The following is a 7,597-nucleotide window of genomic DNA, read 5'->3' as shown; positions in this document are numbered from 1 at the left end:
GCACAGAGCTGTGAGGCCCACTGGGACTGTGGGGAAAGGTTTGCAAGGGAGCTAGCATAGATTGTGTCTTCTCAAGCAGGTTCTTTAAGTAGTCTAAGACCTGGCATTTGTTATCACAGCCTTGTACATCCCAGGGGTTATCCACTCTAAGAAAAGCTGAGATGGGATGCAGGAAATAGCCAGGTTGCTCTAGTGCCTTTGAAGCACTTTGCAGTGCAGGTGGTTTTGGCACATAACTGAGTGTAATGGGCCAGAGTGGCAAATATATTAACTTATTCCTTTTCAAATAAGGTTATTGCATCTGATTTAGACTGTTTTTAAGTAGGACTTCTCAACTCACTGCTGCTTAGAGAGGTTTTCCAGAGAACACATTACTGAAGACATTCTGAGGAACTCCTGGGAGTCTAGGGACATTGCAGTAGTAGTAAGATATTGAATAACACAACTAAGTATGACCTAAAACCATTTCTTTCATTGTGCCAGAAGGCTTATCCAAACAGATAGATACTTCAAGTGAAGGAAAAGAGCACACTATATTTGAGGCAAACAAGAAAAGAAAAGTCAAACAACCCATTTTTTTTTTCAGCCTAGCTGATTCCATAGTTCCAGACACTGGATTGTCAACCAGAGTTGCATAAGCTGTCATTGCCACTAAGACAAAAACACACAGCAGACTTCCTCTCTGGCCCTTGGCTAGATACTAAATCTTTGACCCACCACAAGTCATAACAAGTCTCAGAAATCCACAGCCTTTCTTCAGGCTTTGGTTTTCAGTTTCTAAATGCAAGAGGATCTGCTTCTGGGTCACAAGTGTTACAGGCAAATTACAATTGCTGTGAAAACTGTGCAGCTTGATGAACATTCTCAGTGAAAGTGTTGTAACTTTTCACAATGTTAGGAAGGGGAAAAAGTTCTCCTCCATTAGCCAAAAACTCTGCAGTAATCTTGCTTGAGAGGTCAGCCCAGCATGGCTGTTCAGGAGAAGCTGAAAGGGAGGGAAGCAGAGCACTAGAACTTCTAACACTTGCGACAACATCCTTTATGTGGATTGCAGAATGTTTCCTTCTACAGACTCACATGCATTTTTATTCTGTTACCATAGAGTCTGCCCAATTTTGACTCAGAAGCCAAATAGCCTGTCTGCTAAACTTCCAGCTACAAGTGGCACAGCTTTTTAAACCAAGCTCTTGTTTAATGTTAAATCTAGTACAGTGGCTTTTTAATAACCCCCTGGATTCAGCACGCTTTGTGCTGCTGCATGCTCGGGAAGGACAGTTATTGTGCATGTTACAGTGAGTACTGCATTAAACATCTGCTGTGTGAAATCAGTAAACTCTCCAGCTGAGTAAATTGCTGGGTGTTGTTGGGACTGTGCTTGGTGCTGTGGTCATTTACTCAACCAAAAACGAAAGAAATCCACCTTTCATGCAAGCCTTAACAAGGGGCTCCTGTGCGTGCCAGCTGTCAGGATGGGAAAAGCACTGTAATTGGAGTGATTAAAAGCTCACAATGGCAACAGACATGCTTCTCCATTTAAGGTGGAGTGAAATTGTTTGTAACAGTGACATAGCTTCTCTTGTAAGGCCTGCAAAATTGTGTCAGTTATCTTTGCCCCAGCGTTTTTAATTCTGCAAAGCTCACCCCCACAAATTGGTACCTACACAAACACCTCCAATTAATAATGGGAAACTGAAACAAAGGGATCTGTTCATCTCCAAGCCATACTATGGATCTGTGTTTTAAAGAGACCCAACACTTTGATGTATTATTACAATAGTGGCAATTTTGGTACCTACAGTCAGTGAGCTCAACACAGGAGAGCTCATACTTATTATTACAAACAGCACAGTAGCAGTGGTCTAAGAAGGAGGAATTGTCACATATGATTGATAGGACTCAACAAGATCTCAGATACAAGGATTGAGAAGCTCAGTAGAAAATAGTGACCACACCAATGGGCTTTTACAAATGAATATGCCTCTGTTCCTCAAAGAGATAAACCAGTATGGGTGTGCAGGCTATCTGAATATTATCTAGGTTTCCTAGAAAATCATTTCACCCCTCCCAAGTATAAATGAAACCTTGAGTTAAAACAACGCTGTCCTCCATCTCTGAATGCCTTCTCTCCATGCACATTTCATACTGGATAAAAATAGCTTTAAACCCTGGGTTAAGTAAGCTTCTTACATTCAAAAAACCTGTTTCAAGTAGACAAAGTAGGCACAACTGAGACACAATAAAAAGGTCTTTGGTGTCAGTGTCTGAAACTTGAAATGCCATCCTGCTATCATTTTGTGTCCAAGAGGGAACTAACATTGAGAGGCTGATTGCAAAGAGCTGAGTAAGCATGAACAGAGAGATGTGTGGAAACAGGGTGTGACTGTCTAGTTCTCCTTTCTGCATGTGTCTCTCAAGATCAAACCAAGTTCCTTTTCAAGACTAATTGGAAGATGTGTGAAAAATTACTCATGGGGAAAAACCAAAAATCTCTTCTGCATCTCTCAGCCACACATCAAGTAAAAATGGATGACTTCCAGGTTGGTCAAGGTCTTGGCTGCAGAGAAATCATCTGTGGTCAGGACACTTCCTTTGCTCACTTAGAAATTTTCACAAACACCAACATATTTCTAGAGATATGTATTTTATTTCTGATGTAATTCTTAGTTATAGTTCAAAGGAAAGTTGAGTAAAGTCAGAGAACAGGCTTCAGGACTGGTACATTTTTAAGTTGTGCTTCAAGCACTAGAGGTCTGTAAATTACTCCTAAGCGATTGAGAAGGCAACAAGAAAAGCAAGTCCATTGTCTAGCTCAATTTATTAATAAAGAATCCTCAAACAAACAAGTGGGAAAAAAGCTAAGCAAGATATTTAGAGACCTGATTCCGTTTCCCAGTTCTACTAGTCTGCTCCTAGCTGGTTACATTTCAAGCAAGCTTGTTCACTTCAGTATGTCTCAGCTTCCCCTCAAACACCAACGTCCACTCATGCACCAGAGAGCCACCAAAAGAAAAAGTCTTAAGGCTAAACATCTCTTGTAATTATCCACACCAAGATCACCTTGGAAAATTATGGCCTGAGTCTTTAAAACTGATCTTTGCAGGACTAGAAACTAAAACTTTCTTATTTATTATTACTATTCCCCCAAGAACACTTTTGACCAAAATGAGAGTTTCTGTGGGAATTTCTGCAGTAAAAGTGGGACAGGTGACTCGCTGATGGAAGGGACTCCAAACTGTCCTAGGGCAAGCCATGTGAATCAGCACCTCTTGGGACAGGGTCTAGCTTAAAAGCAGAGCAATCTGGTGGACTCCTCACCACACCCACTTAATTCTAAGTACTACAGCTTGTGGAGGCTACAGTTCACCACTGGCCATGAATAGATCAGTGTCTAGAAAGGAGAAGAAGTGTTGGAAATAATACCTAAAGTTACAACTACATTTTCCAGTTTCTAATGTATGGAACAAGCAAAAGTAATTCACATCACAGATAAGATCTTAAAAATACAGATATGCAGGAAACAGAGCAGACACTGTATAGTGAGATTCCTACTGAGCAAAGAAAGTACTTACTCAGTGCAGAAACTGATCTCAAAGGGCTGCAGAAGAGAATCACTTTCCCAAAACCAGAGTTTTATGAGACAGGGGTTTATGACCTTTCAAGACACTGCTTCCTTTGAAGGAGCAAACCTGTGTTAGTGATACCAAAGAAATCCATAACCCACTGAATCCAGGACTCAATGAGTATCCCAGCGTAACAATCCAAGCCAGCAATTCCTTACCAAACTTCTGCTTTAAGTCAAACCACAATAAATTCACACAATCTGTTTCTGAGAAGAAATAACTCCCAGACTCTACTACCAGCATCACATACACCTGGCAGAGTTACAAATAGGGTCACAGGCCAAAAGGGCAGGAAGCTCCATGAAAATTAGGTGGACAGAGTTTGCATGTACTCATTTCATAAGATAGAAACTGATTCTCTACATAGAGCTGCATCTATCAAAGAAGACTTCTTAGTTTGATGTCAGGGTTGTGCCTTTTGGGTTTTGTTTTTGAAAGTGACTGGCCTCTTGGTAAGATGTTCACACCACTTTCAGAAGAGCTGCAATATTTTTCCCTGTTCACTACAGAGAGCCCAGCCAACATCACAAACATGTCTCAAAGATGGATTTCTGTGGCTAAAGACTTCATGCCATCAGCTCATGGTAGTACCACCCTTTCATTCACCACAGCTGCCCAAGAGGTCACAATGTGAAACTGTCAGGAGACTGATCTAGCTTTAAAAATCAGGTGATTTTTAAGCTGGATCATTTCCTTGATCCACTTCACTGGGAAACAAATTCCTTTGACAAAGTTGAGGCAGGACAGAAGCAGGAACAAGTGAAAATGGAAAAAGAAGCTAGAAGGGCAAGAACACAGTATTCAGTGGTAATGTTGGCTTAAAGTCATCTGAGTCACAAAAATCACTACAGAAATCACATTACTGTGCCTGAGGCAGAGTTAGGTATTAGTACTGATGAGAGCTAGTTATGGAATGTTGCTTGTGTCCTCAGCCTCAGAAGACTCCAGCTTGAGAAACCCTCATTTGAAAGAGCTACTGAGTGCCTTGAACCAGAATAAGCACATACAGCCATTCCTCCTGAACGTGACAACGTTTAGGACATCTTACACATACAGGTAAAGCCCCTTAACTAAGATTTTTACGTTCCAGCCTGATGCACAAGATGGTAGCTCTGAAAACTTTCAAGTAGGGGATTTCAGAGAGTACCACGTTTTATATTAATTACTTCTCTTTTTCCTAAAGTGTTAAATGAGGAAATACCCTAGAAATCCTGGGAAAGGACAGGCCTCCTGTGCCTGTTCAGTAATGAGTCACAAGCCAAATCTGCCATTTGTTAGCACATGGAGAGGGATTTCTGTTCCTATTGAGTAGTCTGAGAGTAGATAAGGAACGAAGGCTAATTAACAACATACCTGAATAAGCCAGAAGCGAGCAATGAAAATCTGCCCAAACTGGAGCTATTCCTTGAATTTTCCCCAGAACTTTCCAGAGGAGACTTTGTCAGCATAGAATAATCTGTTAATGAAAGGAACAAATGTGTGAGTCACTTAAAAATATCTACTTTTAAACAAAGAACTGAATTATTCACCCACTCTAGTAGGGACAGGTATTAAGATGAAAATAATACCTCTATTGCTTTTCCCTCCCCACTAACAATTGCAGGTGGTGGTTCTCAGTTTTCCAGACTTTATCCTTAGGAGGTGTCTCATGTCTACTCTCTCTTTCTACAATGATTTTACTAGAAATAGTCAGAGAAAACAAATTTCCAACCTTGACTTGAATTTTTGCCTTCAAATGCATAACTCAGAATATGCCAGGTATCAGCTAGTTCTAGAAAGTCTTCAATCTAGAGATCTAAATACTGTGGTACTTGAGAAACTGCCCCGGTTTATACATCCATTACTCTCAAGGAGCACAGCCTACCAGCAAAAGAGATTTATTTATCCCAGAAATCTATTAATAATTTCTAACAACAAATCCATCTCAGAAAGTTGCAATTTGTCAGCAAACAAAGGAAGCAGGAGAATTGCTCAGATAAATTAGTTGTAATGAATTATTCACTAAAGCTTCCTATAGAATGAAGGAGAGAACAATTCTACACTGACAGACAGAACTAGAGTAACAGTCTAACAGATACTTTTCATCTTTTGTTTCTACAAAATGACAGAGACTGGAAACATTCATATTTGTAACCTTCATCACTGCTATGACCCAAAGCAGATCTAACATACAGTATATGATGGAATATTTACTGATATGGCATTGCATCATTGATTTTTACTTTTCTCTAGTAAAGTAAAAAGAGTTCTTACAATTCCAAAGACAGAGGACAAGAAAATGTCTCTTAAAATCCCTAAAAGGCATTGTCACAGCTTAGTTCACCAACAAAGCATTACTTCTAGCAGCCTTACCCCAGGGCCTCTTCAAAGCCAATCAATCACTTTCATACTCTCATCATTTCCTTTTAAAAAATAGCTGAAATAGCCCCCATCTGCTTTAAAAATCACAGAGCAGCAGCTGGCAATCAGTCCTCTTTATAGAAGCCTGTGAGACTTAAGGACATTGTCCTTAGCAACTCAGCCAAAATTAATTATAACCTAGATGGGATTAATTAGAAACTATCTTTATTTCATCTCTATTGTTGTGCAAACAGTTGTTTAGCTACTCCTCACATGACTTGCTAATTACAGTAAGAGGAAACCACTTAAAATTAAATGTCCTGATAAGGTTTTGATTTAGATTTACAAGAGTGTGTTGTGGAAGTGGAGGGAGAAAAAAAGCTGTTTCTAAACACACATGCACACACATCCCCTCACATTTTCTATACTTACATTGGATAAATGACCAAGACTCCACTACAACTCAAATAATTCACATGGCTGGGAACTTGGTGTATCTGTTCTGAAATTAATCCAACAACACAGCAAAGACAAAAACATTCTATCTACCCAATGTATAAATATACACAGCTATAATGGTATGAACATATGTGTAGATACATGTCTATAAGATATACATTTGTTTTACAGACACATTCACATACATGTGCAGAATGAATAGCAAGGTTTTTCTTTTCTGACAGTGGGCACTCATTTGTTACTTATTAGGTGTCTTTGCAGCTGGACATGAGAAAAGTGCTTATAGTTCATCATAGTGAGAAGCTGTCTTGAAGTTCAGAAATATTCAGAAATGGCTTTTTTTGTTAATTACAAAGAAAAATAAAAAGCCTGTCTGGGAGCAAGTTATCACAGAGAAACTCAGATGGAATTCTGGTGTAAGATTCAGAACACTTTAGGTTCAGGAAATCTTCCCCTTGTATTTGAAGGTGTAGGAAACCTCCTGAAGTGTTGTTCCTCTAGGCATTTTAATATCAATCCAGATCAAATGGCTGTGATCAGTATTTCCACAGCCTCCTCCAAGGCAGGTGTGTGCCTATAGGTGATGCAGACACTTCCCACATTGACAGATTTTAGAGACAGCTAAAAGGCAAGTCTCATCGGGACTGAAAACTGATAATGGCAGGTTAGTACCCCCTTCCAACCCTTAAGATTCTGTGATTCTGTGAATGAATTACAGAGATCAGATTATTTAGTTTGATAGTATAAAAACACTTTGAGAAGAGAAAAAAACCCCTCCAAACCTCTGTATTTAAGAGAGATGAAAACCCACCTATCTAGTCGTAATCTATTGAAGTGACTTCTTCCTATAAACCCAGAAAATCTAAATAATTCTAAAATAATACTGTCTTTGTGCATGGGCTTGTGGGGTGCTAAATGCAAGATGATTCCCCCAATGGACACAAATGCTGTGTGCTTCCAGAGGTAATAAATATAAAGTATCCCTGTTGTCAGTGGCAAATGTATGCTCTACACTCCTGGGAGTTAAGCTAAGTATATAGCAAAACATTGAAGGTGGAGCTGTATGCTTAATTTATGTGGTACTTACTACTTGGAAGACCCAAAGGCCCTAGGTCATGAAGACACTATATTTAGAGAGTGAAATCCTATGAAATTATCATGAGTTTCAGCTGTATAAT

This window comes from Colius striatus, chromosome 14 (genome assembly GCF_028858725.1).
Source record: "Colius striatus isolate bColStr4 chromosome 14, bColStr4.1.hap1, whole genome shotgun sequence".
Classification (NCBI taxonomy): domain Eukaryota; kingdom Metazoa; phylum Chordata; class Aves; order Coliiformes; family Coliidae; genus Colius; species Colius striatus.
This window is presented reverse-complemented; position numbering follows the sequence as displayed.